Below are 7,617 nucleotides of genomic sequence, written 5' to 3' on the forward strand. Positions count from 1 at the left end.
GCAACAAGTCATCAGCAAATGCGCAGCAGAGGTGCTTGCTGCTCCGCACTAGAATACCCCTAATATTGGGATTGTTTCTCAAAGCGATCAGGAGATGTTCCATGCAGAGTACATACAAAATGGGGGAAAGCCGGCACCCCTGTCTCGTGCCATTGCGGATGAAAACAGGAGAGGAGAGAGATCCATTAATTCATATCTGGGCACTGGGGTTTTTATATAAAGCTCCAATTCTGCTTAACATTAGGGGACCCAAACCAATCTGTTCTAGGTAAGCCTCCATGAACCCCCAGCTCACCCAATCAAAGGACTTCTCTGCATCTAAGGATAACAGCATCAGCGGTTGGTTCTGAGTTTTCGCTCGATGCACTAGGGAGATAGCCCGAACAGTATTGTCCCGGGCCTCTCGGGAGCGCATGAAACCTGACTGATCCGGGTGAACCAGAGGCCCAACGACCGCCACCAATCTCTCCACCAGTAGCTTAGCAAACAGCTTGGTGTCAACGTTAAGCAATGAAATGGGTCGGTAACTCGCACAGGGGTTGGGATCATGACCCTCCTTAGGGATCACCGTGGTATGGGCACGCAGGGAGTCTGTAGGGAAGCCCTGATCTGGCGTTACGCTATTAAATGAGTGGCACAGGATTGGGGTCAATTCAGCCTTCAAGGTCTTAAAGAACTTTCCGGTATACCCATCAGGGCCTGGGCTTTTGCCTACGGGTAATTGGCTTATGGCCCTCTCCACCTCCTCCACAGTGTAAATCAGTGGTTCTTAACCTGGTGAACCCCACCAGTTTCATATGCGCATTCACCGAACCCCTCTTAATTGGAAAAATAAAATATGATTTTTTCAAATTCGAAACATAGGAGGTTTATATTTAAGTATATATTTATACATAGGTGCACAAAATGAACAAAACCATTAAGAACGAAGAACAAAACCATGAAAATATGATTTTCACACAAAAACATAATGAATATTTACTGCAATTCAGTGTGACTTCTGCTGTTGTCTTTCAGAGACCAGTTCAGAAATGCGCGGCTTTACCTTGGCAAGTGCCACTCTCATGTCATTTTTGCAACAATGGCAGTGTTCCCCCACATTAGGCAGGCAGTGTTCCCCCACATTAGGCAGGCAGTGTTCCCCCACATTAGGCAGGCAGTGTTCCCCCACATTAGGCAGACAGAGTTCCCCCACATTAGGCAGGCAGTGTTCTCCCACATTAGGCAGGCAGTGTTCCCCCAACATTAGGAAGCCAGTGTTTCCCCACATTAGGCAGGCATTGTTCCCCCACATTAGGCAGGCAGTGTTGCCCACATTAGGCAGGCAGTGTTCCCCCACATTATGTAGGCCAGTGGTCTTCAACCTGCGGACCTCCAGATGTTGCAAAACTACAACTCCCAGCATGCTGCGAGTTGTAGTTTTGCAACATCTGGAGGTCCACAGGTTGAAGACCACTGATTTAGACAGTGTCCCCCACAGACATACAATGTATGGCTGGAGGCTGTATGCCTGTGTACTGCCCACTTCAGTGCTTTAACCATCGCTCCGGCTATAGCAGTAGGTCTTGGGACCGGGGGTCGGAGCACCAAAGATGACGTGCCGCTGGTCACTTACCAAGCTGGCCAGCGCGCGTCTTCCTCCTTCTCTATCCTCCGGTCCTCTGCGCCTTCGTTTCCATGGGCACACGCATGGGACATCAGTTACGTCCTGGCATGCACTGCATTTTTAAACTTAACGCGGGGCCGCAGGGAGTTAATAGTGATGGGGGGAATTGCGCCGTCGCTACAGGACGGGCAAACACAGGCGCTCTGCTCGAGCCCCATTCAATTGCTTGGTTTGCCTGTCCTGTTGCGACCTCCCCCGCCGAACCCCCAGGACTGACTCACCGAACCCCTGGGGTTCGATCAAACCCAGGTTAAGAACCACTGATCTAAATGTTCTATATCTATATGGTTCTTTATACTGAATACATTGGTGACATTTTTTTGTTTTAAAGGGGTTCTCCGGTGCTTACACATCTTTTCCCCTATCCAAAGGAAAGGGGATAAGATGCCTGATCGCGGGAGTCCCGCCGCTGGGGACCCCCAGGATCATGCGCGTGGCACCCCGTTTGTAATCAGTCCCCGGAGCGTGTTTGCTCCGGGACTGATTACAGGCGACCACCGGGCCGGCGGCGTGTGACATCACGCCTCCACCCCCCCTGTGACGTCACGCTCTGCCCCTCAATGCAAGCCTACGGGAGGGGGCGTGACAGTTATCACATTTACAGCAGAAATCCCATTTACCACAATTTTAACTTCATGGCAGAATTTCCAACCGGAATTTTTCCTCTGGATTCTGCATCGGAATTCTGTCGGAAGAACACAGCCTAAAATGGAAAGATTAGGTTGAGGCTGTGTGCATACTGAGTTTTTTCCATGTTTTAATGCACTTTTCCTGCGATTTGCACAATAGCGCCATTATTGCAGTAACGTCTACAAAAGCACAGCGAAATCGCTTGAAAAAGGCATCATGTAAAGTAACACAGCCTTACCCTCCACTAACCTTCTTAGAATAATAGTTTTTGGTTTCTGTTTTTCCTGTATGCTGTGTAGCACTGTATTCCTGATCATCCTAAGGAACCACAATAACAAATAGGAACCCCCCCCCCCCCCCCCTCCCTAGCTACAATCAAATAGTGAGAGGTTAATTAGCAATAAATCAATTAAATGAAGTTTTAATGATATAAAGATGATCACTAGACAAGGTGAGCCAAGCTGTATACAGGGAGTGCTCTCTGTTCATCAGCCTCAAGCTGTATGCTGATCGCTGTTATATCTACAGTACCTGCTATAGTAATGTGCTGGTGTTATCACGCTGACCTCTGTAACCTACCTACCTATCTTCCCACACTGGCTGCTAATACACCCATCTGCTGATTGTTATACTGCGCTTTCTGTGTACATATACGTTGTGTGTGTGTGTGTTCAATTTCTATGATACATTACCTCCACCATTGTCTAGGGAAAGCTCCATTCATATACTGTATTTACAAAGGTCACAAACATCTCTATCACAACATCAGAAAGTGGAGTATTTATTGCTTACCCCATGTTCACTATATAGTTTGCTATGAAGTATCTAGACCTCTTTGCAACCTCTTTAGATTAGGCTTCTCAGGGGTAAGTTCCTTGTTCCCCTCCCACAGAAAGTGTTCACCACGGATGCCTCCTCCTAAGATTGGGGCTTTGGTAAGCATCAGAGGCCACAGTGTGTGTTCGTATTATATTCAGAGTGCGTATTGGGGGTAGTATTATATTTAGAGGGTACAGTGTGTGGCAGGGTTATTTTCAGGGGTACTGTGTCTGACAGGGTTATACTAATTATTATCTTCACAAAGAGGAAAACACCGAAAAAATGGGACATGAATCATAAAAAAAAAAAAATCACAGAAAAAAGGCCACTTACTGACTCAAGGGCAAGCTAGGCTCCTATTCCCATTATGATGCAAATCAGCCACAATGCTATATAAGGGGAGGTCACACAGGTACAAAATAGAAACCACAAACCACATGATGACAAACCACTCACACACCTACTATCCATGAGGGGGTAAGGCTTCGTTCAGATTGCCGCATGCATAGAGTAACATGCAGTGACGGAAATTACACAAAATTATCTTTTCTGCAGGTTCTGTTCCTGCATGTGTGTTTTTTTTTTTAAACAGATGCAGAACAGAGTCTGCAGCACTTTTTTGTTTTCCTGTCTTAGCGCATCTGTTAACAGATGAGTCCCTTGTCCATAGGCTATGGTAAGAAAAGTCCCTTCCCCCAAATTTACAATTTTTGTAATCCGGTAGCGGCAGGAAAGCTGGGATACATTTGTCCAGCCCTTAAAAGTGAAGCCAATCCACATGTCGGCAGAAAAAAAAATCCTCTTTCTTTGATCCTCCTCCTGACAAACAATTATGGTTCCTTGGAAGGTACTTTCAATTTCTTGCAGAGTAGGAGAAATAATGATGATGACGGCTGGGCTGCTGTGTCCCCGACAGTCTGTAGGGAGAAGTTATCGGTATTATGTACTACTCACTAGGTTCTGGTGATCCAGATGGAAAAAGCTTTATCAGGAAAATATTAATACAGACTTCTCCATACAGACTGTCAGTGAGAAGCGGAGACACGCCAGCCGAGCTGTCATAATCATCCTCATTATTATCATCATCATCCTGAACAAATACTGAGATGGAGACCCCCTGGGAGGCAAAAGGACAAATGGACAGAATTGCGGCCTATATGTCATACCCAATTTTGAGCCCAGTGCTTTGTTAAGGTATAGATACTGTATAGGCTGTAGGGGTAAATTCAAGAAATCTTTGTCATTGAAATACATAGGCCCATTGTGGTCTATGGGAGGAGGTTACTGTATGGGAGACACTAATACAATATATCATTTCAAATTTCCCAGGTAACCTATAGTTTAACTATGTGGTAAGTTCTTTAATTGTGATTGACATATGTAGGTCAGTGGGGTAAGTAGATAGAAGCCAAGATCAGAACAGATTGTCAATAAAGCAATTAGACAATTAAAGTTTCAATATGTATTCCTATAGTAATGGTATTGTACAACACTGACACCTACTGCCTGTTTAGAGCTATTACAGCTTTCAGTAATATCAGCCCAGCCATTGGTTCCATTGAAGCCTCACTTGTTTTATTGCTTCCACTTTAGCTTAATTGATTTATTGACAATCTCCTTTGACCTACATATGTCAATCACAATTAAAGAATTAACAACATTGTTAAACTGTAGGTTCCCTGGGAAATTTAAAATCATACATTCTACACTGTGCACTTATCGGAATTTATTCTGTGGGTTCATAAAATTAAAATGGCACCCAGCTTATATAGATGTTTGGTTTATTTTACTACTTTTTAAAAACTTTTAGTATGAAAATGCTTCAAATCATCCTCTTCTGACCCCTACAACTTTTCTTTGTTTTTCTGTACACAGGGCTGTATGAGTGCTCATTTTTGCACTGTGAACTGTAGTTTTTATCTGTTCCATTTTGGTGTAGATGGGACTTTTATCATTTTTATTAATTATTTACTGTTATATGAAGTGACCAAAAATATGCAGTTCTGGACTTTGGTATTTAATACACAGAAGAAAGCATTTCAGCACCTTTCCCTAGAACAGTGAAGCACAAAGGAAAACCCACACAATGTCATCACCCACACACTGAACCGCCCACCCAATGCCATCACCCACACACTGAACCGCCCACCCAATGTCATCACCCACACACTGAACTGCCCACCCAATGTCATCACCCACACACTGAACCGCCCACCCAATGCCATCACCCACACACTGAACCGCCCCACCCAATGTCATCACCCACACACTGAACTGCCCACCCAATGCCATCACCCACACACTGAACCGCCCACCCAATGCCATCACCCACACACTGAACCGCCCCACCCAATGTCATCACCCACACACTGAACTGCCCACCCAATGCCATCACCCACACACTGAACCGCCCACCCAATGCCATCACCCACACACTGAACCGCCCACCCAATGTCATCACCCACACCCTGAACCGCCCACCCAATGTCACCGCCCATCTGTTTATCTAGTTTGACAGAAACTGATATGTTCGACTGGTGGGCAGTTCAGTGGGTTGTCCTTTGTGCTTCACTGTTCTACAGAAAGGTGCTGAAATACTTCCTTCTGTGTATTTAATACTTAAATCCCAAATTTCAGATTTTTAATCACTTCAAATAGCTGAAAGAATTTAATAAAACCAGACAAAAAGTCCCATTAAAACTAAAATGGTACCGATAAAAACAACAGATCATGGCGCAAAAAATGAGCCCTCATACAGTCCCATATACATAAAAATAAAACAAGTAATAGGGGTCAGAAAAGAAAAACCAATAAGGATAGGGGATAAGTTTCAGACCGCGATCTCCCGTACGGGGCCCCGGCTCGCTGGCCAGATAGCGGGTGTCGACCACCGCACGAAGCAGTGGCCGACACGCCACCTCAATACATGGCTATGGCAGAGCCAGAGAATGCCGAAGGCAGGGCTCCAGCTCTGCCATAGAGTTGTATTGAGGGGGTGTATCAGCCGCCACTTTGTGTGGTGGTCAACACGCCCCTTCCCACGTGCTGCCGGGGCCCCATAAAGGAGATCGCGGGGGGCCCAGCAAAATTGAGTTTTTTTTCCTCCATTTTGCCCCACAACATTTTTCTTTCTTTTTACTGTAGATGACGTTGTAAAATGAGTAATATTATTACAAAGTATAATTGGTGTGCAAATAAAATCCCTTATACGGATCTGTAGGATCTGAAAGAAGCTAAATCTGGAGCAAAAAGTTGTACCAAAACAACTGAATTACAGATTATGAGCCCTTTAAACTAACATCATCTTAAAATTCAGTAGATGATTGCAAGAAAAATTTGGATACTTAGAGGGGGGATTTACAGCAGAAAATGTACTTTAATAGTAATAGCGGTGAGGGGCGATGCGAGACGAGCAGGAGAAACTTGGAAACTAGGGAGGAGGATAATGAGGGATGAGCGCCACACACTTGGAGATTAACGGGGGAGGGGAGGTGGTGATGAGTTATGAGCAGTGGCGTCTCCAGCTTTTACATTTTTGGGGGCACATTGGGGTCCAAGAAAAAGTAGATGAGTCAATTAGACCAATGCTACATTTATACGTCGTGGGCGAAAATTATCTCTAAACTGTGGGCAGCCTGTGGGAAACTTGACCCTGAAGCTCCCATTGATTTCAAAGGCAGCTTTAGTGTGTATCCACATGAAAAAGAAGTGATATGTCACTTATTTTCTGTGCAGTTCTCTGACAAACATTCCCATAACAAGACAATTTCCTATGATAAACACACGTACCTCTTAAAAAATCACAAAGTTACCAAACAATACCAGTATGCAATGAGGAATATTATCACCATACATATTACCATCACTGTTACTGACCAAATCCTGTATACTGAGACCACTATTACCATATGCAAGAAGGAATATTATCACCATACATATTACCATCATACTGTTACTGACCAGATCCTGTATACTGACCAATATTACCAGTATGCATAGAGGAAATATTCCTCCCATACAGTTGTAGATCTAGGCTTTATACAAGCTCTGTAGACCATATAAGTGAGTACATATTTTCAGGTGACTCGCAGGTAACATCTTCTCAGATCAGTCATTCACTTTTTCCGCTCCATCCGGCCCAGACCATCATGACGATTTCTTCCATCCACAACTTGTCTTCACAGAAACTGCCAGAAAAACATTTTAGACTATGTACTTTTAAAGCACCTATTGCACTCTTTACAGTAACAATAACCCCTTGGTGTCTCACACAGTAAAGTGGGTAGATAAGTGGGGTGGAGGAAGAGTAGGTAGGTCCCCACATTATGTAGATAGGTCACTCCTGTTACGCCGAGCGCTCCGGGTCCCTGCTCCTCCCCGGAGCGCTCGCGGCGTTCCTCTCTCTGCAGCGCCCCGGTCAGACCTGCTGACCGGGAGCGCTGCACTGACACTGCCGGCGGGGATGCGATTCGCATAGCGGGACGCGCCCGCTCGCGAATCGC

This window comes from Hyla sarda, chromosome 3, assembly GCF_029499605.1.
Source record: "Hyla sarda isolate aHylSar1 chromosome 3, aHylSar1.hap1, whole genome shotgun sequence".
In the NCBI taxonomy this organism is placed as follows: Eukaryota; Metazoa; Chordata; class Amphibia; order Anura; family Hylidae; genus Hyla; species Hyla sarda.